Here is a 26,128-nt window from a genome sequence, read left to right as displayed (position 1 = left end):
TAATAGACTGTCAGACATTATGTGGTGTATCTATCCAAACATAGGATGAGATGATCTGTGAAAGAACCATCTTTCCTTCCAACTCTGTTATTCTATTCTATTCTATTCTATTCTGTTCTGTTCTGTTCTGTTCTGTTCTGTTCTGCTCTGCTCTGCTCTATTAAAAATTATCTTGAACAAGAACATCTTGTTCCTTTTGGTAGAAAGCTTCCAGGTGTTAAGTTTTGGTTCTTGCACTGGTCTTCATTATGAGGTAGCTAAGTGTGTGAGTATTCTGTGTCTTTTTCTGGCTTTCCATACTGTGATTAAGTCCCAGAAGAACACATCATGAAGACATTCCTCATCAGAAAAATCAGGAGCCCTAAGAAGCCAGGAAGGCTATAGAAGGATTAGAAGCAGTGGTTCTCAACCTTTTTAATGCCGCAACCCCCAAACGGTCGTAAGTCGAGGACTACTCAACTGGTGGTAAGTCGAGGACTACTCAACTGGTGAGCACCGTTTGCAGAATGGGACTTTTGGCAGGCTCAGCAGGATAGAGACAGCCTGGACAATTCCTATTGGCCTTTGAAAGCCAATAGAATTAGACTCTATTCAAGAGAGTCTATTGTATTGGCTTTCAAAAGCCAATAGAATAAAAGGGAGTAACACAGCTAAGGAAAAGGGGAAAAAAATGGCGGACTGCATTGTTTCGCGACCCCCGTGAAATGGTCGTTTGACCCCAAATGGGGTCCCGACCCACAGGTTGAGACCACTGGATTAGAGAGAGATGGAATAGGGGGAAAAAAAACCAGCAACAGCATCCTCTGTTTTCTCGCAACACTAAAGAAATACCATAAATGACATTTAAAAAAAATGAAAAAAAAGTGTAAAATAAGATAGGAAAATAATTGCAAAATTATTAGACAAAATTAATCACAATCCTTTCAGTATAATGAATTGTTTTTGCCATTGATAAATGAGATTCCAATTCAGTTTTATCTCATATACATATCAATCAAAATACAACTCCCTCTACCATACCAAGCTAATTCATTGTATGTTTTCGCACAATCCATTGTACCATAAACCAACCCAAGAGTTTGGGTTCTCACAGTATACCAAGCTATATAAAGTCAGACCAACATTAACACTAACCTAGCTTAGTATATTTGATGAATAGATCTGCTATGTCTTTCACTGACTTCGTTAAGAGGATTGTCTGAACCCAACCATTTCTTGTTTTGAATTTGCATGCCTTAGTTTGTGGTCCCACAAACTGTCTTTTTCAATTGCTCCAATGAACACCAGTTACTGCTGAGCAAAACTATGACTAAAGCCTGAAATTCAAATTCAAATACTACACAAGGCATTATTCTTAGCAACGAACCAAGAAGTGATAACCATTACTGCATGTATTATTGCAACTCTTTATACTTCATCATGTCTTCAGTATATACATTCAGTAGCTCCAGAGTGTAAAATTACAACATTAATATCACATTTTTCATGAAATTCAGCACATTGTATTCTGTGACTACAACAATACTTGAAAAAGCTATTAGTAAGAAATGAAATGGTGAAGGACATCTTGTTTAAAATATTACTGGTTGTTCACAAAAGTGTGATTTGAACTATAGCAAAATTATGAAGTGCAAACAGTAAACATCACTCTCTTCTCTGCAGCCAAGCAACTGAAGTTCTGCTCATAATAATACTCTACATCATAACTGAGAGAAAGTTTGCACCAGCAGCTTGTCTGTCCTTTTGTAAGCAAATAACTTGTAAAGAAATCCTTCCATGGTTCTTGGAATAAAATCTTGCTTTAATAGCAGTCAAACAAGAACATTGTAAGTTAAGCACCATTTTTCTGTACTTAGCTGGACTCTCTGGACTTTGGGAGATCAATACTGAGGTATTGATTGGGCACAGGTAGCCCTGAATGTATGACTACAACCAGGACTGGAATTTTGGTAACTAATTGAAACAGCCACACAAAACTGGATCTGTTTTTGTTATGAAACAAAATGTTTTGAAATGTTATGACCATTTTTACTGGAGTTGCAAGTGAACCTTGTTTCCCCAACTGACTTGGATTATAGGTTACAAATCATGATTATGTGACTACAAGACAGTGCAACCATCATAAATGTGAGCTGATTGCTAAGCACTCAAATTGTGATCACATGACTGCTGGTGTGATGGTCATAACTTCAAGAACTTCAGTTATAAGTCACATTTTCCAAGGCCATCATAACTTTGAACTGTCATTAAATGAATGGCTATAAATTAAGGACTACTTGTACTTGGCAGATGTTTTGCCAAACCTCCATATTCTGCACAATCCACCTTGCTGAAGGCGGGGGGAGCATTAAATAATTGGTTACTGGAATTGGGTATGGTGGCTGGTATGTCTAGTTTAATGAAGAGAAGGACTAGGGGTGACATGATAGTGGTGTTCCAATATCTCAGGGGTTGCCACAAAAAAGAGGAAGTCAAGCTATTCTCCAAAGCACCTGAAGGCAGGACAAGAAGCAATGGATGGAAACTAATCAAGGAGAGAAGCAACCTTGAACTAAGAAGAAATTTAAGTAGAACATTTAATTAACAATCAGTGGAACAACTTGCCTCCAGAAGTTGTAAATGCTCTAACACCAGAAGATTTTAAGAAGAGATTGGACAACCATTTGTCTGAAATGCATCAGCAGGAGGCTGGATTAGGAGATCTCCAAGGTCCCTTCCAACTCTGTTATTCTATTCTAATACAAGATCAAAATCATCTCTGATTCCATAAAATCACAATGAGTGGTTCTCATTTAACCATTTAACACAGAAATAGAAGCGGGCTAACTTATCTTCTAAAGTGTTCTTCCAGAATTAAAGACTGTGGCTGAAATGACCTTGAGAATGATTACACAACAACCTATTACAGTGTTTATCGGCAATGGTAAATTGAGTGGAATGTTCAACTTACAGAATTCCCCAGCCAGCAACACTTGACCTAATAGCTTGAAATATTTGGGTATAGGAACAAGAAACCACTCAGTGGTGTTTGCAATAGTCTTGATGACTAAGTGCTACCTCTGTGAAGAACTATTAGGAAGAGGTAGAGTGGAGAAAATATGTCTGAACCTGGGACTCCATTCCTGACCTAAAATATAATTCTGGCACTCAATATCTTCAAGAGGAATTTTTGGGTTGATCTCAGACATAGGACTTTCTTCTGTATGTTGAAACTAAACCCATTTTCCATCATGAGTTGTCATTCCTATTTTACCTTTAGGATTCCTATAACAGATATCTCCTGTACCCTTTATTTGACTTTTCTCTAAACAAAGTATGTTGACCTTTCCTAAATGCTTTATTATCCTCACACACTTTAATCCTTTCCAACTCATTAATATCATTCCTAGATTGTGTGCTTACTGATTGGAATGTGCTAAATGAAGAGTAAGACTCAATAATGTATGTCTTACCCCCCTGTTGCTTATGTATCCATTACCAAAGGGACAATCAGCACATGGCTACATCTGGTGAACCATGTGGTATAAGTTCCTTCAATAAAATCCTGCAAAAGATTGTATAGGAAGTGACTTCTTTGTCCATTCAAAAGGTTACACCCAAATCCATTTGTTTCTAACAAACAAAAAATATATTTCTGAAAGTTACTTGCAAAAAATAGGTCATTGCATTTTCAGTCAGACTTTGCATAAGATAAATTACTTTTAAAACCTATTTGAGGCAAATATCTGTAATAAGGAATGACATCTGAGTATTTTATGTTAAAGATTTGTACCATTGGGAATTTATGCTAAAACTATGCATAGTGGAAGTTTCTTAGGAAAGCAACATATGCTGAAAGCTGCAGCTAGAAATAGGTATAGATTTTTTAATGGATTGTATGTTTTTAAGCAAGACATTAATTAAATTAGTATGGAACACTAATCAAATTATGTTGAATATACATACCTACATGGAATATCTGCATTGATAAGCAAATTGTTCTTTCATTTTTTTTCCTAGATATTTTTTCCCACATATTTCTGCTAACATGAATTGTAAAAAATCTTGTTACTAGTATAAAATAGCAATTGTGCAAAACTAAATATAGGCATCCAGATGAAACACTCTCACAGAGATATATAGCAAAGAGGCTGATTCAGTAATGAATTCTATATACTATTAATGAGTATTATTTTGGTGACATCAACCACTTGTGAGTTCATCTAGCAATAAAATCATTTAGAGCAGCCTTAGCAGCTTTAAAAAATGAGGAATTCAGTTCCTGGAATTCCTCAGACAGATCCAAAACCATATTTTACCATGTTGGCTTTCACTGAACATTTTGCATAGGCATACTATGTATAGGGCATTTCCCTTCTCTACTAGTAACTTTCCCAAAAAGGGTTAGTTTGATCTGATTTGTCTGCATTTAATCCACACTGGCTCCTAGTAATTGTGACATGTTTCTCCAGGAACTTACACATATGCTGTTAAATAATAGGCTTGAGGACCTTTCTCAGAATAGATATCAAGCTAACAGATTTATAGTCTCCTTAGTCTTTGTTCCCTCTTTGAAGATGGGAATATCATTTGGTCTCTTCCCGCTTTCTAGGACATCATCACTCGCCCAGGAGTTCTCAAAGATGACTATGAGTGGTTCTGTGACCATCTCTGCTAATTCTTAGAGTACCCTAACAATCCACTGGCCGTGGAGAGTTGAATTTATTTAATTTAGCTAAGTTATATGTTATTCCTTCTCTATCCATTCTAAGCTTCAGTTTCCTCCTGCACTATAGCATTATGTTGACCAGTAGAGCTCTACTAACATCATATTCAATCTGGGACAGGGGTGTCAAACTGGTGGCCCGCGGGCCAAATGCATCACATGCAGGCCATGCCCACCCTGGCTCCTCAAAGGCAAAAACATCACGATATGTGACAATACATCACATGACGCGATCGAGTTTAACAACTGAGATCTGGGAGATAAAAATAGTGGCATCTGTCCTGTGAAACAGCTTCCATAAAGGAGTCCAAACTCAGGCTGGGGAGAACATTGGGGAGATATTAAATTTAGGATCTAGCCCAGCTAATTGGTGTCAGGATTAGGTAATTTGTTGTGCTTGGTTGTATTTAGCTCTGCTTTCTTCTTACAGCACTTGGGATAATTTTCAGCAGAGTAGTAGGTTTCTATTCTATTATCAGGTCACCCACTTTCTTCTTGTAATGGCTTGTGCTCTGTTTGGCTTTCCTTTTCTTTCTAACATTCATGAAAATCCACTCTTTTAAAGCCCAGTATTAAGACTTGACCCTTCTCAGTACCTCATCACCTGGCTGTTATAAGTTCAAGGATAACATGATTGCTTTTCCCCAGCTTCTAGTCCAGTGGTTCTCAACCTTTCTAATGCCGTGACCCCATAATACAGTTCCCCATGTTGTGGTGACCCCCAGGGGCGTGGCCAACTGGGTGTGGCCACCAATAAGAGGGAGTAGGACAGCTAGGGAAAAGGGAAAAAAATGGCAGACAGCGTGGTTTGGCGACCCCCGTGAAATGGTCATTTGACCCCAAATGACTGTTCTAGTCATTTTCATTTCTTCAGAGATTTTACTTTATTTGGGAAGATCATGTCCAGGTAGCAGAACCTTTGTTCTTTCTTCTACCTTATGACTAAGTCATTATTACTCTTCTTTCTTGCTTTTTTCTTACCCAAGCATTTTCAACAGGATATCCTTGTTCTGATTGATGATAAATCTCTCTCTGATGAAATTATAATGAATCTCTCTCTCCCTCCCTCCCTCCCTCCCTCCCTCCCTCCCTCCCTCCCTCTCTCTCTCTCTCTCTCCCTCTCCCTCTGTGAGTGTATGTGTGTGTTTGTATGTGTGCATGTTCATATGTAAAACAAACTTTTCTTGCCATAGCATTCTGATATCTGGTTAAATAGTTATTAGAGTTGAGCTTGACTGAAACTATCCATGTAGTTCATTGGCCAACAGTAAAGTGTTGTTGTTTTTTAAAGTCATCTTAGTGATACCCTCACTCTTTAGGCTGGGCCTATTTCTCTGGAGTCTTCCCATTCCATCCCATCAAGTTTCAGTTGTTTTTGTCACATTATACTTATCATTCTGTGAGACATGAAAAACTAGTACATCATTTTTTGTACTATGCATAAGTGTGGAAATATCTTAGATTTGGAAAATAATTTCCTGGAGAACTCTTTATCCAGGTGTCTTCTTTCTCCATTTGTGTTCTGCTTTCTTGGCTCCAGACCTTGGTTGTGTATTCAGTTGTGAGCTTTTGTAATACCTCCTGATAAGTCTGGCAAAGGTTCTGTATGTGCCAAAAACTGACTTCCTAGTCTTCATTCATGATGGCCTTCCAGATTGGTTAGGGGCTTGGCTGTGCTCTGATTGGCTGGGGGGTTGGCTGTACTCTGATTGGCTGGGGGGGTTGGCTGTGCTCTGATTGGCTGGGGGAGTGTTCTGTTTGGTTGTGCTCAGGTTAGTCTGAGTTGCAGGGGGGTTTAAGATTTTGGGCTGCCTTGCTATTTTTTGGCTTCGCGTTCCTGGTCGTGCCTCATCTTCATGGAGGGTGTCAGTTTGCTTCATGTATGGATTGGAGGGGTTTAAAGTGGCTAATGATGCAGCTGTGGTCTGGCTTCTGGTTTGTGGTCGTGCCTCAACATCGGTGTGGTTTTGGGTTTGCTTTTTGCGTGGATGTGTGGTGGTGACATCCTGTGTGGTTTTTGTGAGTGTGGGTCTGGTATTATTTTTTGTGTTAGGGAGTCGTTTGTCAATAAGGGCGGGTTTCCAAATGGCTGGTAGGCGGGAGGTAGCCATTTAAAAGGAAGAAACAGCTAAGACCACACATTGCTCCTCGAAGCACAAAGCTGAAAGCACCAGCCTGAAGATGACGAATGGGACTTCGTCGAAACATCGCCAAGACACTTCCAATTTTATGCTGGAGAAAACCCGAACAACGAAAGACCGGGTTTGGGGTTGGTTTAATTTCTGCTGGCAAACATCATGGAAACACTAGGGCAGGGCAGGGGTCCTCAACCTTGGCAACTTTAAGACTTGTGGACTTCAACTTCCAGAGTTCCTCAGCCAGCAAACTTCTGGGAGTTGAAGTCCACAAGTCTTACAGTTGCCAAGGTTGAGGACACCTGCACTAGGGAACTTCAACTTGAGAATTTAATTGTTTAAACATCATTTTTCTATTTCAGATAGCTAACCCTTTCTATCAGGATGCTGACTCTTTGAAAATTAATAGTTTAAAATATTTATAACTTCAGGTCTCCAAGTAACTCATTTGACCTGAAAGACAATATCTCACTACAAATATTTTAATTACAATAGCTTGATATAAGTGGTGATATAAGAACTGTTAAATTTAGAAACAATCAATAACCAATATCTCAATGATAAGATCAGTAACTACAAATAAGCTTCTGTGAAAGCTAATTTGTCCATGGTGACTGATTTTTCCAGTTAAATATATCCTCAGGAAAATACAATGTGTGTTCTAGTTAGAACTGAGTCAAAACATCCTCTTACTTCTCTGCTATCTTCACAGGCTCCTAAATGAAGATTGTTCTGAGCAATTTGAGTTGAAATATCTGCCAGATAATCAAAATTTTGTAACTGTCACTTTTTAATTTTGTTTTAATCTGGTTTATAACTTGTTTTTACCTATAACTTTTATATTATTTTACTCTTTTATCTGCAAAGTGCCCAGAGACTGGCAGATATGACATGCAATATAGAAATTAGAGATAGATAGATAGATAGATAGATAGATAGATAGATAGATAGATAGATAGATAGATAGAGACAGACAGACAGACAGACAGACAGACAGACAGACAATGTATGATGAGCATTGTACCTGCATGTAACATCTTAAAGCATCCAAATCTTTGCTTTAGATCACATAGATGAGTTTCATAGCCTGCCATGTAATCTCAGGAAAAGATGCAGCTGCTTTAAAGACCTGAACAAATGTGAAACATTGATGCCTTTGCACTGTCCAAAGCCTTGCACAGCCCAACCAATAGCTGCAGCATGGATTACTTCTGTTTACAAAGATCCAGATTTTTTTTCATTCCTTTTATTTCTACTATGGCATATTCCCAAACATCAGAAAACAGTCTGCATCCTTCAGTGAGAAATGCAGATAGGTGAGCATGCTTACTTATCATTGGAGAATTGAAGTTTAAAAATATATGTTAAATAAATATTTGATGAACTATTTTTTCAAACCTGAATACTCAAAACTTTGCAATAGTTTTGAACTTTTTTCACTCTTATACCATTTTTTCTGCTTAGCTTTAATAATACTGAGTCATTTTAAATTGTTTCAATATGTTTAATACATTTATAATGCTTATAAGATTCTTACTTTTTAAAAAACAAAATTATTTCAATAATTTAATGTATTTAAGAAATCTATAATTTATAGTCACAAGTGATTTAGAAAAGGATGAAATACATTAAGCCAGGTTAAGATCCAAGATTCAAGCACAGAATTTTTGAGGGAAAAGAAAACAGGAGCTCAGAATTCACAGAACTTCTGAACATAATTAAAAAGTTGGAATGATTTTCTCAACAGATTTTGTTTCTAATTTATTAACAACCTTTAGAAACAGGCACCAAGATTTCAATAATCTTCTGGCTTTCAGACTTCATCGTCTTCAGTGATTTCTAGATTAAATAAGATCAGTGTTCATTAACTAATAGCTGTTTAAAACTTGGTTGGAGGAAAAGTATCTGGCCCACCAATGTCAGCGAATCCTTCCTTCCTCTGATGTGATCCTGATCTTTGAATGAGAAAGCAAAAGATCTAGAGCCAGTTTGGTGTAGTGCAAGGATCTTCAAACTTGGCCCTTTTATGACTTGTGGACTTCAACTCCTAGAATTCCTCAGTCAGGCACATTGGCTGAGGAATTCTGGGAGTTGAAGTCCATAAGTCATAAAAGGGCCAAATTTGAAAACCCCTGGTCTAGTGGTTAGGATACTAGGTTAGCAAGCATAAGATTGTGAGTTCAAGTCCCACAATAGCCAAGAGAACCAACTGTGGATGACTTTAGGTCAGTCACTCTCTCAACACAAACTGAGTCCAGCTCACAGGATTGTTGTAGTGGAGAAAATAGGAGGAGGAAGGTGTGTTGGATATGTTCGCCACCTGAGTTGTTTGTAAACATATAAGCAAACAAATAAATAAAATAACTATGTAAAATAAAACCAATTAGTTACCATTTCCCTTTGTATGTAAATATGTCAAGAAAAAACACAACAGAAAATCATGAAAACACAAAATCAGTTTATGGGTAAGTCTTTGTTCAGAGTCATTATGGCCTCAAAATGAGTTTTTTATTACCATAAATTTCTTCCAGCCATTGTAAAATGTCACAACTTCCTTTCAGTGACCCAGGACTATATTTTCAAGTACTTGGCAACCAGCTGGTATTAATGACTAGTTGCAGAATCCCTCAGTAATCTGTGATCTGCAATGTTTTTTGCTGGTTTCCAGAGGGTTTTTTTTTTTTTTTTTTGCCAGTTTCCAGTAAAAACTGCCCATTTGGAAGATTTGTTTAACGACTGAACCATTCACTTATCAACTATATAATTTGTTTAATGGCCAAGATGATTCACTTAACAGCAGCCTTTAAATCAGGTGTGTCAAACTCGAGATGTCACATGACATTGCGTGATGTATCAGGACTTTTCCCCCATTGCTGGCAATGGGGTGAACGCGGTTTCTTTTCTTTTCTTTTTTTTTTTACAAAGTTTTATTGAATATATAGTTAAAAACAAAAAAGACACATTGGACATAATACAATTAAAGACAAAAAAGACACATTGGACATAATACAATTAAAGACAAAAAAAACACATTGGACATGATACAACTTCCCTGTTTGAACGATACCATTAATATTGCCTTACATTATATTGTTACATTGTAACAAAGTAAGCATTCTTTCAATAATGTGCATTAAAGTTTTTAATTCTATCTGATATTAAAAGTACTAGTATAAAAATTTCTAAATTATCAACTTATTCATTAACATTCATCCCAGCGTGCCTCTTCAGATCTAACCATTTATACACATTATTCCAAATTTCAAAATAGTCTGATTCAGTTTTATTTTTGAGCTCTAATGTTAACCTATCCATTTCAGCACAGGATAGGATTTTGTTTAGTACTTCTTCTTTGGAGGGTGTTTCTTTTCCTTTCCATTTCTGAGCATAGGATAGTCTTGCTGCAGTTAGAATGTGCAGTACTAAATATAAAGATCCTTTGCTGAATTTATCCTTAGTGATCCCTAATAAAAAAGTTTCTGGTTTTAATTCAATTTTAATGATAATATCTCTTCCAACCAATTTTTTATCAAATGCTAAAATTCTTGAGCTTTTGGGCATTCCCACATGTAATAGTAAGTCCCTGGTGATTTTCTACATTTCCAAATAACGGTGAGGATTTTTTGTCCATTTTTGCTAATCTTGTATGAGGAATATGCCACCTATAAAACATCTTATATAAATTTTCTTTATAGGTGGTTGCTAACATTAACCTCCTATTCCTGTCCCATAGTAGTTGCCAATTATCTAACTTGATACTGTAGCCAAAGTTTTTGCTCCAAATTAGCATTGTATCTTTTACCTGTTCTTCTAGCATGTCTTGTTCTAGTACAGTGGTTCTCAACCTGTGGGTCGGGACCCCATTTGGGGTCGAACGACCATTTCATGGGGGTTGTCAAACAAGGCTGTCCCCATTTTTCCCCCTTTTCTTTGGCCATGCCCCTGGCACCCGGTGATGTATAAGTGGTTGGGGGTCACCACAACATGGGGAACTGTATTATGGGGTCGCGGCATTAGAAAGGTTGAGAACCACTGTTCTAGTAGATATTGGTATATCTTTTTATCGCTTTATCTTCAGTTCCTAATAGAATTTTATCTAATTCTGTGTATTCTAATTTTATCCCAGGTTCTTTTTATCTTTTCTGTATTGTGATTGTATTTGCAAATATACACATCCGGCCCATGGGCTGGCAGTTTGACATGCCTGTTTTAAATGGATAAAGTGGGAAAATTGGTCTAGTAACCTGTGTGCCTTAATCTTCAACCATAATGATTTATGACTGGATTTCTGACCCCTGTGGACATAAGTTGAGCACTACCTGTCATTCTCTTCACATGTCATTTCATGATAGTTTTCTAGTTCAGAAATAAGGTAAACATAAACATATTTCCCATAAGGAGTTGCATCTCTTTGCTCTCAGCATCTGCTTCAGGTATAAAATCTGGGTTATCTTAACTAAGTTAACACTCAGCTTTTTTTTTCTTCCTAAAATTTATTAAGCAAGAGTATGATTCAGCATGATTAGGAATAATGAGGAAAAAGCAAAACCAGAGCAGACATTTGTAAGAACATTATCAAATTAGTCATTATTAATTAGGGACCTTGCACTGAATTTGTTTCTGACAACAGTGATGAATAATAAAATGGAAAAATCAAACTGACTTCAAGCACATTCTAATGTTGGCACTTACATGGAGATTTTGTTGACGTGTTGTCAACAAAATTCAGATTCACAACCTCTGCAAAATGAGGTTTGAAGGCTATGTTTGTTTCTGAGGTTTTGTCTCATGAAATATAAATTAATAATTAATATGTATGAGGAAACAGGACTTAAATTTTGCACAGCAGTTTTCTTTAAGTTATGCATCTATTTCTTTATTAAAAAAATATTTCGGAGCGAAAATATCCTAAGGCAATGTACAGAAGTTTGACTACAGCTATTATTATAAACATACAGACACAATATAATAAAACAAGCGTAGACTATAATATACAATCTTCCCCAACAAATCACTTTTGATATGTTTTTGTCTATCACTTCTAAATGCAGTAGACTCCCAGAAGTCAAGCTGAATTATTAAAATGAGAAACCCTCGAAGTCTACAAACAAAATAAATCAAGTTTCATTTAAAGTTAATGGCTAATTGAAAAGAAAAGTCAGACCCTGGTAGGGTGATACAGGTGGGAATCAAATAGTAAATGCTGAACAAGAAGCAGGAGAACCACAAGTCAGGTGTTTTGGTGTCCATAGTCTGTGCTGAACCCTTGTTTGGTCCTGTTGGCAATCTCTTACAATATGGACTGGAATTTCTGAAGTTAGTTTAATAAACAATTGGAAGCCATGCCGAATTGTCTTTCATGTTGCTAAATATGGAGAAATATACCAACCTTTTAGAATAAACACATATTACAATGATCCTTCCTTCTCTTCTCTCCATTTCTGAAGATGTTACCATTGCCTTATTTTTGAAGTTCAGATGTGAAGGTAATTGCTTATCCAACCAGAAATAAAATAAAGATATGATATGAGAAGGTTTGGGGAAGCTCAAAATTTTGCAATTTTCTAAGAGAAAACTCCTGGGCAGAATTGACCAAGAAAGATTGAATATGTCCTGTGAAGATGAAATGGGATGAAAAATTTTGAAAGAGGCTTGACTTACAAGGAGCAATTCATACTGCAGCTATTTCTTAGGTCTGTGCAGTCTTTTAGATTTGACTCCAAAAAGTGTTTTAGGGTGTGTTAGATCAAAAATTTCATACTTGTCCACGTGACTCTACAGTACCTTCTTTCTGAGAATCTCATGGCTTCTACATATTTCAAAACACCTTTCTAAAATTGCATCTAAGGGTCCATAGAACCACTATTCACAGTATTCATTAGGTTATTAAATATATTCCTTGTATCACTTCCCATATAGAGGCATCATGGAGTGTTTTATAGTCAAATTATAAAATACAATAATAAACTTTAATTAATAAAATAAAACATTCATTAAAAGGGAGAGAATGGAAACAATAACAAAACAGAAACCATTCGCTCAATATTCATACAGGAAAGTTCTTGGTAAAGTAATAAGACTTCACCAGGTACCTAAATATCAGCCCCATCAGATAGATCTCCAGGAAGATTAGAATTGCTTTTATTAAGATTAACAGGTTGCAAGCTGATGGCGTTGTACCTCTCCCAGACGTATTCTCCAGTGAATCTGGGAACTGTCTCCCTATTATCTGTTTCTCAGGCCTTTAAAAAATGTTTCATCTCCTTCACCTAGACCAGTGTTTCTCAACCTTGACAATTTTAAGGCATGTGGACTTCAACTCCCAGAATTCCACAGCAGCATTGCTGGCTGTGGAATTCTGGGAGTTGAAGTCCACATGCCTTAAAATTGTCAAGGTTGAGAAACACTGACCTAGACAGTAATTCTTACAGATTTCTTGCATCTTCATAAGGATTTCATAAGCAATTTGTGATTTTAGGAAGAAGGAAAACATTCCAGAGTTAAGATGCCACCATAGAGAAGATTTTCTGTGAGTGTGAGATAACACTTTGTCAATTTCCGAACTTATCTTTGCTGATAAATTTATCAATCAATCAGTACTAGCTGACACAGTCCTAAACTTATCTTGAATGCTAATTGGAAGCCATTGCAATTGCTTTAGGAAAACCATATTGTCAAAATCCAGCTTGAGAATTCAAAATAAAACTCCAGAGACTCATTCCGTCTCCGAAAATCTTACTGTTTATTGAATACACTGCATAGTTATGTCAAAGCAAAACTAACTGTGAAAGTCTAATACCAATTCATAGACTTAAACAATATTTTTCCCAGTCAAACCCCCAGCGTCTTACATAGTCCATATAAACAAGTTCACTTTGTTATGGGAACTATCTGCTTCAAATCCACACCTGTTCTGGTGTCCTTGAAAAGGTTTCAGGTTCTTATGGCCATCAGCTGAATTGTAAAAGTTTTGTTTCTCCGTCTAACCCACTTGAAATTAACACTCCCCCCCTTAATCTAAAGGCAAGTTGAAATGCAGAGACACATAGCTGCCAAAGTTTCATTCTTGACACATATTACTCATTGTCTTCGGTTTTCACTTATGTACATAACTTGTTTTGAGATTTTAGCAGACACTTACTTTCAAGTATGTACGCAATGTTATAAGGCAATTAGCAATTAGCAGCAACTTTTCCTGTTAGGTTGTTGAGGTTTGTAGATCAGCAGCTGTTGAAAGGTAACATGTTTTCTCTGCTGCTAGAATTTTAACAAAAGAATAAAGTGAAAAAAAAAACTCAAGAAAATGGGATTCTGTGCCTCTTAGTAAATCTGTCATTGCAATGTGGAATTATGAAATGGAGTAAAAAAAAAGATGAGTGAAGTTAGTGTCATTTTCATTTCATTCCATCATAAATGTATTCTATTTAATTTCCTGATCAGTCTGCATTTTAAAGAACAAAAACACAAAATGTGCAATTTTCTGTAACACACACTGTCATGGTTCCGATAGATGAGACCAGTAAAAAAAAAAAAAAGAACTCCAAGGCAAGAGGTTTCCTTAAAGAACTTATTTATTGGCTACAAAATATCAGCACGATCATAGCTATGTCATTAACACTTTACATGAAACAATGCATTCTTGTTCGGCCAAGAATAGCATTGCAAACTTCAGCGCAAACTCCCACACTCTGAAAAATCCCTATATTCCAATCCACCGATTAATTTGAAAATATGAAATTCTTTGCTTTACTGTGAAATAAAGAAGATCCCAAATTCTCTCTGTTCTCTCTATCATTTATCTAGTAAACGTTTTCCCTGTCCACTCATGTCTAACTCTAGGGCAGTGGTTCTCAATCTGTGGGTCGGGATCCCATTTGGGGTCAAACAACCATTTCATGGGGGTCACCAAACAACGCAGTCCGCCATTTTTTCCCCTTTTCATTAACTGTGCTACTCCCTTTTATTCTATTGGCTTTTGAAAGCCAATAGAATAGACTCTCTTGAATAGAATCTAATTTTATTGGCTTTCAAAAGCCAATAGGAATTGTCCAGACTGTCTCTGCCCTGCTGAGCCCGCCAAAAGTCCCATTCTGCAAACGGTGCTGCACCAGTTGAGTAGTCCTCGACTTATGACCAGTTGAGTAGTCCTCGACTTATGACCAGTTGGGGGTCGCGGCATTAAAAAGGTTGAGAACCACTGCTCTAGGGGATGGTGTTCATTTCCATTTCTTAACCATGGAAGCCAGCATTGTCCAAAGACCTTTCTGTGGTCATGTGGCCAGCATGATGTCATGCTACCGTGCAGAACATGTAGCAAAACATGGAACATTGTTATCTTCACACCAAAGCGGCACCTATTTATGTACTCCATTTCCATACTTTCAAACTGCTAGGTATGCAGGAGCTGGAGCAAGAACGGGAACTCGCCCCATAGCACGGTGCTTGGGTCTTGAACTCGGGCTATCAGATTTCCAGCTGATAAGCTTAGCTTCTTAACTGCTGAGCCAATGCATCTTTATACATATGCACACAGACAGTCAAACAACAACAACAAAAAACCCACACAGACATATTGAAGTATCTATTTCTTCTCATCTATGTTCTTGATATACAGTATGTGATGCTTGAGATTCAGATGTGAAAATATTCTCCACTAAAGAAACTTTATCATTGCACCAACTATTTGTAGGTAAGGTAGGAAGCATTGATTGTATAACATTTAATGATAATGATATTCAACTAGTTTGTTGAATGCTAATAGGAAATTCAAGCAGCTAAGTAATATAAGGAAAATCTGAAGTTCCCTGTCCTGTTCACAGAGCAACTGAAATAGTTCATGCAGATAAGGATAGAGGTTTGCAGTCTCTTTGCTCTTTCTATTTAATAGTTTAATAATCTTTCCTTTCTCCCCAATGACATAAAATGCAAAGAATATGCTAAGAGCCATTAGCCTAGCAAACAACCATTCAATTTATACCTTGTGTTAGTATTCAAATATATATTTAGCAAAAAGCTGATTATACAGTCTTAATAACCTTGCATTTTGGCACTTGATTTGTTTTATTAAGCTAGGTGAGTAAAGATGCAAGAGAGGGAGAGGGATTTTTTTTAAAAAAAATATTTGAATATGGACAAATACAGTTTATGTCAATGCTGCTTGCCTTGTAATTGGCAAGCCTATATTTCAGTGTCCAATCATTGTCTATAAAGTACTACTGTAATTTGCAATTTATTGATTTTGTTTATCATTGATGTACAAATGTCTCTGAATGGAAGAGGGGAAAAAATATTTCAGCAAGTAGCTTTTAAATTGGAATCTAAAACCCTAACCTTTCCATTCCTTTTAAATCATCCTAGTGAATTCTTATATCCAACTAAGTCTACTTAATTATTTAGATATCTTAACTAGTTTAGATTTAGTTATTTAAGCTTATTGAATTCTTCCTGCAGCCTGGTTTAAACATCAGCTTTGAAGTATGATAGCTGCTGGAACATGATCCAGAGCCATGCTACTCAAGTGATATGTTTTCAGCAGACTTCATTCATGAAATCACTTAATGGGGAGGCAGGATTAGAAGCTTCATGAGAGAAGGTTTGTACCTAAATACTGGGTTTGAGGAGTATTTATCTCTTAATCAAATCAGAGTATTTATTTATGGTTCCAGACCAAAAAACACAAGTACAAAATTTAAAATAGAGAGAAATTTTTTAAAAAACACCTTGTAGCTAAGATGTTATAAAGCTTATCCATGTTAGGTCTTGAGTTGAATTCAATTTGAAATCAGGCAGGGTGAAGAGAACATTATCATTAATCCTTTAGCCCCATCAACAGTTCTTGTGACTCTTTTGGTCTTTCATATGTGGAGGGCAGAATGGGACAACTCGCCGTAGCCGCTCACCTTGGCCAACTTGCTGTGGGACAACTTGCCATGGCCAGCTCACTACCGGACAATTCACTGTAAGACAATTCAACAATTCAATTTAATTATTTTAAACAATCGCAAAAATATTTTAATTGTTGTCATTAGCATTATTTTTGTCACTCCTTTGGCATCCTTTTTTTAATGATTCTATTCCACTATTTCTTCAGTATTAATGTAACTCTTGTCCCACAACATGTTGTCCTATGGAGAGTTGGCCATGGAGAGTTCGCTGAGGCGAATTGGCCATGGTAAATTGGCCATGATGAGTTGTCGTAGACCCTGTGGAGGGATAGTATTATTGCTGTTTTCAGAACCAGAAGGTTTTTTTTATTGCAAAGGTTAGCTACCTGAGGCGTACTACTAAATGTGTATCCATGTAGACCTTTAGTACCCATGGTTTTGCTTGGTGTCACCAAAAACATCAAGTTCACTGGGTGTCAAGTTCACTGGGTTGCTGGTTGGTCACTAATGCCATTAATACTGATCTCTAAGAGAAGACATGCTCAATGTTGAATCTTTGTCCACCATTACCTTCATGGCAATCAGTACTGTTCATCTGTTTGACTTCTGTGCTATATGTACTCCTAATGTCTGTTGTTTGTCTATCCCATCAGTTATGTGAGGGCATAGGAGAATTATTTACAATGGGTCCTCCTGAAGTAAATTAGTTGTTGGGTGAAACTGAATCTGTTGGTCTGGTCCAAAGATTTAGGAATCTGGAATATGGGATCTTGAAGTGTTTTTGTTTTTGCAGAAACTCAGTGCATTTTCAGTGTAATATCTACTTATATAAAGGTCAGTGCTAAGTTTGTTCTGTCCTGAAAAACTGCAATATTTGACAATATGCAGATGCTTGAGTTCAATCTCCAAAATAGCTCATTATTGTGACCCAAGTAAAATTATTTCTTATGGAATATTGTACTTAGGATATTTTGAAAAACAGCATTGCCATTTTGAAGATTGTATTTAATGCAGACTAGCTATTTCAGCTCATGGAAGGACAATATTTTGAGAATTATTATTTTGGTCTTCCATAATAATATTTTTCAGTCATATAAATTACTCATAATTACTTTTCTCTTTTTAATAAAATTCCTTTTGTACATTGCTTTCCCTTCATATTTTTTTTTTCAGCCTGAATTGTCAGTCCTGAAAAAAGGTTTTATCTTCTTCAGAATTGCTGTCTGGAGATATTAATTATTTTCCTGGTTTGATGCTGTACTTTCCATGGTGTCACTAAAACGAACCCATTAAGAATGAGTGATAGATATAGTAATTTCATTAGTGCCATCAATAATGCATTGTACTTACCTTTTAAGAATCTTTCCGAATAGATTATAGTGACTGGGAATTATATTTACGTGATCAAAATAGTTAAGGTTGAAGAGAAATATTATGAAGTGATTAGTCAACTGGAACTGGATTGATATCATTTTAATAACATAATGAAAAAATTATGGTGTTTGCAATAGTCCGTGTATCATTTGGAGAGCCTGATATAAACTTGCCACATAGTATTTTCTACACAAATCATAATCCCATCCCACACATATGAACTTATTTTTGCACACAAAGCTATACATGGTTTGTAGGTATGTAGGAGAAATTTGCACCCTTTGTTTGAAGACATGAATCATCCCATTGACACTGGGATCAATATCTTTGATTACATGGTGCTCCATCTTCCTTGCTAGCTATTTTTTTCATCTTTACTATAAGAAAATTCTGCATTTGATAGTTCTTGAGGGAGGTATGTCAAACTACAATACAGAAGGCTCTGTGGAAGTGGAACCAACAACCAAGGCAAAGATCAAGGAAATGATGAGTAGATGGTTCCTTGAAAGCTCTCCAGACATTACCCACATGTTTTCTGCATGGCTGCTTCTCATGAGGAGACCACAAGATAATGGTTTTCTGCTGGTCTAAGCTCTGAGAAACAAAGAGATTAGCCCTCTTGCTCATAGCAGTGGGAGACACTCAGTTTGCAAACCTCATTTCGTAATCACTTTTGGAAATTGGTCATTAACTACTATTAAGCTATTAGAGACCTTTGGATTTACAAGTTTGAAAATGCTGGGCAAGTTACCTTCAATCCTGAATGAAAGAAAGTTTTAATTATAAGCTTACAAAATTGAAGCACCTGAAATAAACACCCAAAAAGTAACTGAGATTTTGATCTCAAAAAATTATAAACATTCTCAGCATCCAGATAAATTTGGAATATTGAAAGTTTTTAAGATTAATGATAAAGTACAAATAGTTCTCATGAGAGGGTTACTAAATTTGTTTATACTTGGGATAAAACTTGGAAATAACTTCTTTATATCTTCGTCTTATTTTTCTTTGTTGTATTCTTATTTTCTCTTTTTCTCTTTTTCTTTTTATGCTCATTTCTTAGCTTAAATTTTACTATTATAATTGAAATTCTTAGTTAAAAATTATAGATGACAAATGATAGAAATTGTAAATTTATCTTTCTTTCATAATCCACATCCTAATTTCAATGTTCAAATATGTCCATTTTCTACAGTATGAGAAGCAGACATAAATCACAGTGCTGCATGTTACTGGGTTAAGAAAATGTAATTTTCCTTAATATTGCCAAGTATATTTTACTATTTACTTCTTTTTCCCAACTCTATATTATTGGAAGAATAATATTCTCTGTACTTTTTTTAAAGACTTCTAGTTTCCATATTGAATCTACCTTATAGTGCTATGTCCAATTAATATGATCAACAAAAAGAATTATGGATTACTTTCTGGCAGACCGATTTATTTTTTAAGCTAAATATGAAAGTTGGATTGTTCTAAAAATAAAAGCTTGCTATAGAGCAGGGGTATCAACCTCGCAACGTCATGTGACATGTCACAATGTATCGTGACTTTTTTTCCATTGCCATAAATGGGGTGGGCCCAGTTTTGCCATGACACATAGGGCCCACGGGCCGGCAATTTGACACCCCTGCTATAGAGGTAATTCTTGACTTACAGCTATTCATTTAGTGGCCATTTGAATTTACAATGGCACTGGAAAAAGGGACTTCCAACCATTCCTTACGCTTATTATCATCATGGTCATGTGATTAAAATGTGGTTACTTGACAATTAGCATGTGACAATTAGCACAAAGAAGAGAGAATCAAGCTATTCTGAGGGCAGGACAAGAAGCAATGGATGGAAGCTAATCAAGGAGAGAAGCAACCTAAAACTAAGGAGAAATTTCCTGACATTTAGAACAATTAATAAGTGGAACAACTTGCCTCTAGAAGTTGTGAATGTTCCAACATTGGAAGATTTTAAGAAGAAACTGGACAGCCATTTGTTTGAAATGTTATAGGGTTTCCTGCTTAAGTAGGGGGTTGGACTAGAACATGGCTTTTCAACCAATGGTACGGGTAACACCTGTGGTACATTGGCACCTGGCAGGTGGTACGCGACCATCCTAGAAAAGTGGTAGCAGGGGAGGGGAATGAGCTGAACCAGCGCAGCACCGCATAAGCCTGAGCAAGAGATGGCTGGAGCTGCAGGGTTGTCAGGGCTCAGCGGAAGTGCCAGGATCAGCGCCAGGCTCCAGCTGGAGCTCGGCACTGATCCTGGTGCTTCTGCTGAGCCCAGAAGAAGCACCGATCAGCTGGAATGTTGCAACATCTCCAGGGTCTTGTGATTTACATTCAGATGCTTGGCAACTGATTCATATTTATGACAGTCACAGTGTCCCAGAGTCATGTCAATTGACCAAAACCTGCTGCAACTACCCAGCAGATGGAGGGGGGGGGAATAAAATCCAAACACCCCCCCACCCCACCCCCACTGCCAATCCTCAACAGAAATGCTCCCAACAATGAAAACCTCGGACAGGAGGAAGAAAGCCGCTGGGTGGGCAGGCAAGTGTCTTACTCGGCTGTGGCTTGGGGGGCACTTTTTTCAGTGCCATTGTAACTTCAAACAGTCACTAAGCAAACTGTTGTAAGTCGAGGACTACCTGTACTTCATCACTTTTTTTCCTTTTATTTTTTTTGGGGGGTCATCAAGTTTTTGACACCTTGCTAGGCGACTGGTGGTACTCGGATGTTGCCATATCCCAGTGGTACAATGGGTGAAAAGGTTGAAAAGCCCTGGACTAGAAGACCTCTAAGATCCCTTCCCACTCTGTTATTCTATTCTATTCCATTCCATTCCATTCCATTCCATTCTATTCTATTCTGTTCTATTCTATTCTATTCTTAGAAGGGCTGCACTATATTTACTAAGACTTCACTTTTTCAATGGCTGTAGCAAAGCATCTCTTTGAAGCAAAACCAAGTATCACATTGATTATGTACACTAAATCCAAGCAGAATTTTCATATCAAAATGAAATGCCTCATTGCCCCATCCTGACCACACAACAGAGGGTCACACAACCACATGAAAACAGTTCATCACACTCAACAAGAGGCAAAGATCTCATCAAGGTGAAATAGGCTGAGTTACAGAGGTTTAATGCTTTAGGGTGTTCCAGCATGTGCCCCCTTGACCCAATTGATTTGTGCACTGTTCTAAGAGATGACAATTATGAAAAATTTAGAGTACAGACATCTACTCACTCCAGGTATCCAAAGTGAACTACCTGTACCTCATTTATCATGTGATTCAGAAGAGTAAATACATACTTTTTGCATCTCCACTTAAAAGAACCATAAAAAACAATTCTAAAAATAATCACTTTGAAAGGTCTTGAGGAGTCACTGATATTTAAAGAAGATTTATGCTTACAGTATCTTTCATGCACAAATTCATAAATTCTACCAATAGAAAGTACAGTGTCAGGCTTGTCCCAGCTTGGGCATTTAGGAAAGAAAGACCCTCAACTCCATTTGCAGTGAAAGATATACTTTCACTAAAGCCAAGTGATTACAATGTAAGCAAAGCTGGATCTGGATATTTCCACTGAAAACCTGCCTATTTTCTATTTCCCAAACACGTCTTCCCTTGACCAGTTCATGAGTGTCCAATAGTATTTGAATTTGGTATTTTGGTATCAGCTTTCAGGTTTGATGCCTCTTTGGTGTAGTTTTGCATTCCGTTCTCATGTTCACATCCTTGGATGTGCGGTTCTGTTCTGAATTGGTATCTCTGGTTCCTGTCATCCTATCATTTCATTTCCCCATACATTCCTTTCCTCTCTCCTCCCACATTTTATGGCAGGATGCCAGCAAGGTGAAGCAGGCTGAAATATTTACAATGGCAGACCTGACATATAGTACATCAGATACTGTAGCCAATATTGCCTTTTCCCTTGTAGGATTTTATTTTATAGTATAACTTTCTTTCTGAAGATTTTAGAAAACATGTCCCATAACTAGAAATTATAGCTAAAGCCAAATTAGCCAGTTTTCCTATACATTCTATCTCTTTTATAACACACTGTTAGCACCCATGTAAAAAAAAATGTTTACAATGAACATTTTCAAAGTTCTCATAAAAGTAGCCAATTAATGACCATTCAGTTACCCCAGATCTACGAAAAGGAACTTACAACCAGGATTTGATGTTTTGATGACTACCCCCTCTGTGTTACGTGATTGATGACATGGTTCCAATAAATAGTGCCCCCCCCCAAAATAGAACTCTAATGCTAGAAGTTCCCTGAAAGAACATGTTTCTTGGTTACAAAATATTGGCATGGTCAAAAGTGAAACCAAGTCTTAAATTCCCTCCAAAGAGTTACACTATTACAAAGTTAAACTTCCCACCCCAATAATAGGCAATCAGCTACATTTCCCAATAGAATAGTTTGGGAAACCAATCCGATCGTTTGAAATGACCTTGGTTCCCACGGGGCAGAGAATTGTTTAGACTATCAAAAACAACCTCCACTTCCCTCTTCCCATGCTTATGGCAATGTAGAATGAGCAAGATGGGTTCAGCCAGGTTCATTGTAGAATTAACAATTGCATGTTGGGTGCAAAAAAATGTTGTAAAATCGGAGCAATCATGTGGGTATGACTTACAACCATTATGGCATACAACAGAAGTTCTGAGCTCGATTATGGAAGTAAGTCGAGGACTAACTCTATGTCTTAAGTAACATTGTGTTTATCTCTTATGAACATCTAACACTGTGACGTATAAAAATAAAAATAGTCACCCCCTTTACATTAAATAGAACTTCTTCGAAGAACCAAGAATTGTCTTGGTCCCCCTGGCTTAGAAAATGAAATGGCAAATTCTGAGGAATGAAGAGCAAAGTTGAGACATTGGGACAGAGTTCTTGGTGCAGAATTGTTCCAATGTGTGCCAAGCTGGTTTGTTTTCCATAGTTGGGATGGAGGAAGATGCTCTCTTAGTGTTTTGCCAATCCATTTGGCTTATTTACAGGAATTTACTTTCCTCATGGACAGTTGGTTTTATGAGATTGCTTTTTCCAGTCTTAAATTTGCACATAAATATGCAATTTGTTTTAAAGATAAACATGCACATTAAATATATATGCATGCTTGTTTATATGGATTTTTCTTAAGGTATAAGATTTCTTTTAAGCTACATAATTCTCTTGAGATGTACAACTTTGCCTTTCATGTTCTCTGCTATATGTTTTGTAAACTATTTGTATTAATACACACAATTTGGTAGATAGTTTTGCAATGTGTACATACCTTTGGGCAAATATTCTTATGGAATAACTCAATTCTAGCATTTGGATATTCCCATTAAACAATTGTTTCAGTTCTGGCTTTGAATCCAGAACTGAAAATGGGAAAAGTCTGCATTGAAATTCATATGGGACAAATTTCTTCCAAACAATAAATTGTTACTGTTATTGTTGATAATAATAATAACCATAATCATAATCATACCTGCATGGCATGAATTCATGAGGTGCCATCTTACTCCAATGGGACTAAATCATCTCACTCCAGTGGAAGGGGCCTGCTGCAGATCCCATCAACCAAGGAATTCTGCCTGATGGGATCAAGGAGAAGGGCCTTTTATGCTGTGGACGTGGTCCTGTGCAACATTCTACCATCCTGGCAGTGGTTAACAGGGTAAAAAGATATATTCCCAAGCCATCCATCTCCTTGGAAGACTTTGAAGAAGGGAACAATGCTGGATGGAACCAACAGAGAAGCTGGCACCCGGGTCTGACAAAAGCTGGGAAGTGTGGAAATCATTGAATATACTGCCACATATATAAACAAGATCCAGAGACAAATGAACAAATGGGGCTGTCTGTTTGCATCTGCTCTTTGTGATTGTGGTGACATGCAGACAACAACACAAATGTATACCTGTCCTTTGTGATCCAATCAGTGTACACTGATGAACTCATGGCAGCATGACAGAACACAATGTTGCTCGTTTCTCGTTTAAATTTATATTTTAAATTTTATGTCATATAGTATGCGTTATTTTAATTGTGATGCTTCTGACACGAATAATCAAGCAAATAGCATTGTAATTGTAATTGTTTCTATATTTATCTTTTTATTGTCTGTAAGCTGCCCATAGTCGCCCTATCGGTGAGAAGGATGGTATATAAATTTAATTAATAAATAAAGATCTATTCAACTGGCCATAAAGGACTTCTAATCAGAACTCAATTTAGACTGCTTCTGTCATCTTGGTACATTGATGCATTGAGATACAAAAGGAGTTTTGGAGCAGCAGCATCTTTAAATGCTTAAAAGCTGTTTAAGTTATGAAAGTCCCAAAGTCTTTGGGGAGGGATCCCTTTCTGTTTTTGCAGCTACAAAAGAACCATTTTAAAGTGCATTTACCAAGTTGCCATTTATCTTGCACTTTCTGTTGATGTTGTTAGCCAACCCTTCTCTCTTTAAATGGTAATTAGATAGCTCTGATAGTGATCTGCAGAAAATACTCTCTGGTAGTCTTCTGGGTGACTATCTCTGGCAGTTTTATTACTAATTTGCAGTTGCCACTGGGCTTGTCTGTAATTAAGTTACTAATGGACTGTCTTGGTTGAGCTGCTTTTTGTTATTTTTTTTTCTTCCCTTGCCATTCTTTTTTATGAAATCTCTTTTCATATGTTTGAGGATAAAATTCTACCTGTGATCCCTCACCAACCTTTTAGGTGTGTTTTAATTGTTTTCCAACTTCACACTGTTTGGTTCACAACCAAAAATGCCTCTGGGTAGAAATTTATATGATATTTACATACTGCTTTAATTAGAGTAATGATTACACGTGCTTTAAGATAATATTTATTACTTGCTGCCAACCAGAAGCACAATGATCGGTGCAAACCTACATATAGCAAAGGTTGCTTTTGAAAAGATGTTTAATTTTGCAGTACTTTAAATAATGTTGCTTAAAGTATTAATTATGGAAGTGCTTGCCTGGGACATTTTATAATATAGAAAACAGTTAGGCAGAATACCATGGAATAGTTGCTTCATGAACATATTTTTATACCCCAAACAGCTGTCCTAATATTAAAATTAATTGATTTTGGATAGGTCAAAATTTGCTCAGGCAATTTGATTATTACTGAGAATTCTAAAAGCTGAAGTCCATCCAGGTGAAGCTCGTCCAGGTTAGCTTGGTTTTTGAAATGGCTCATGAATAATTTGAATAAATAATAAACAACATTGACACACAATGTAGTCCTTGACTTATGACTGTAATGGAGCCTACCCATCACATTCGTAAGACATGATCATCATAACACAGGTCACCTATGTGACTGACCCATTTTTAAAATTTATTTATTTATTTATTTATGAGACTTATATACCGCTTTAAGTGCAAGCACTCTCTAAGCGGTGTACACCAGTAAGCAATGTATATATATATTTACATTGCCCCCAACAATCTGGGTCCTCATTTTACCTACCCCGGAAGGATGAAAGGCTGAGTCAACCTTGAGCCGGTGAGATTTGAACCGCTGACCTGCTGAACACAGTTGGTTAAACTGGCCTGCAGAACTGCACCCTTACTGCTGCGCCACCTCGGCTCTTTTTTATTTATTTATATGCCACTTATCTAGCTGTCCAAAGGATTTTATGACTTTTTTGCGGTGATCATTAAGAGAGCCCATTGTTTGGTATGAGCCGATTTTGCCCCTAGTAAATGCTGATTGCCAGCTAAAGTGTTGTAAAATATAGTCACGTGACTGTGACATGTTGCAAAATGCTGTAAATGCAGGCTGGCTGTTGAGTGCTCAAAATGTTCCATTTGTTGAACAGAACAAAGGATGAGACACATCAGTTTGATATGGTATAAAAGTTTGCTGTTTGCACAGATCATTGATATATTTACGTCTTATCATGTGAAATTACAGACTAATTAGAGACTTTGCTTCATGAATGAAAAAAATCTGAAGAGCAAAATGTATCAGGAACTGTCTTTTGATTTGAATTG

General features: G+C 36.8%; 1 protein-coding gene across 1 annotated transcript in view; it reads left to right on the top strand.

The window, feature by feature from the left end:
* LOC120309498 (inactive N-acetylated-alpha-linked acidic dipeptidase-like protein 2) overlaps positions 1 to 26,128 on the top strand; it is a gene marked incomplete at its 5' end in the record, with an annotated part of 113,205 nt that overhangs the window by 76,179 nt on the left and 10,898 nt on the right. The window lies entirely within an intron of this gene.

Source organism: Crotalus tigris, unplaced genomic scaffold (genome assembly GCF_016545835.1).
Source record: "Crotalus tigris isolate CLP2741 ecotype Arizona unplaced genomic scaffold, ASM1654583v1 scf7180000018028.428039, whole genome shotgun sequence".
In the NCBI taxonomy this organism is placed as follows: Eukaryota; Metazoa; Chordata; class Lepidosauria; order Squamata; family Viperidae; genus Crotalus; species Crotalus tigris.
The sequence above is the reverse complement of the archived record's forward strand: the minus strand, read 5'-3'. Positions and strand labels throughout refer to the sequence as shown.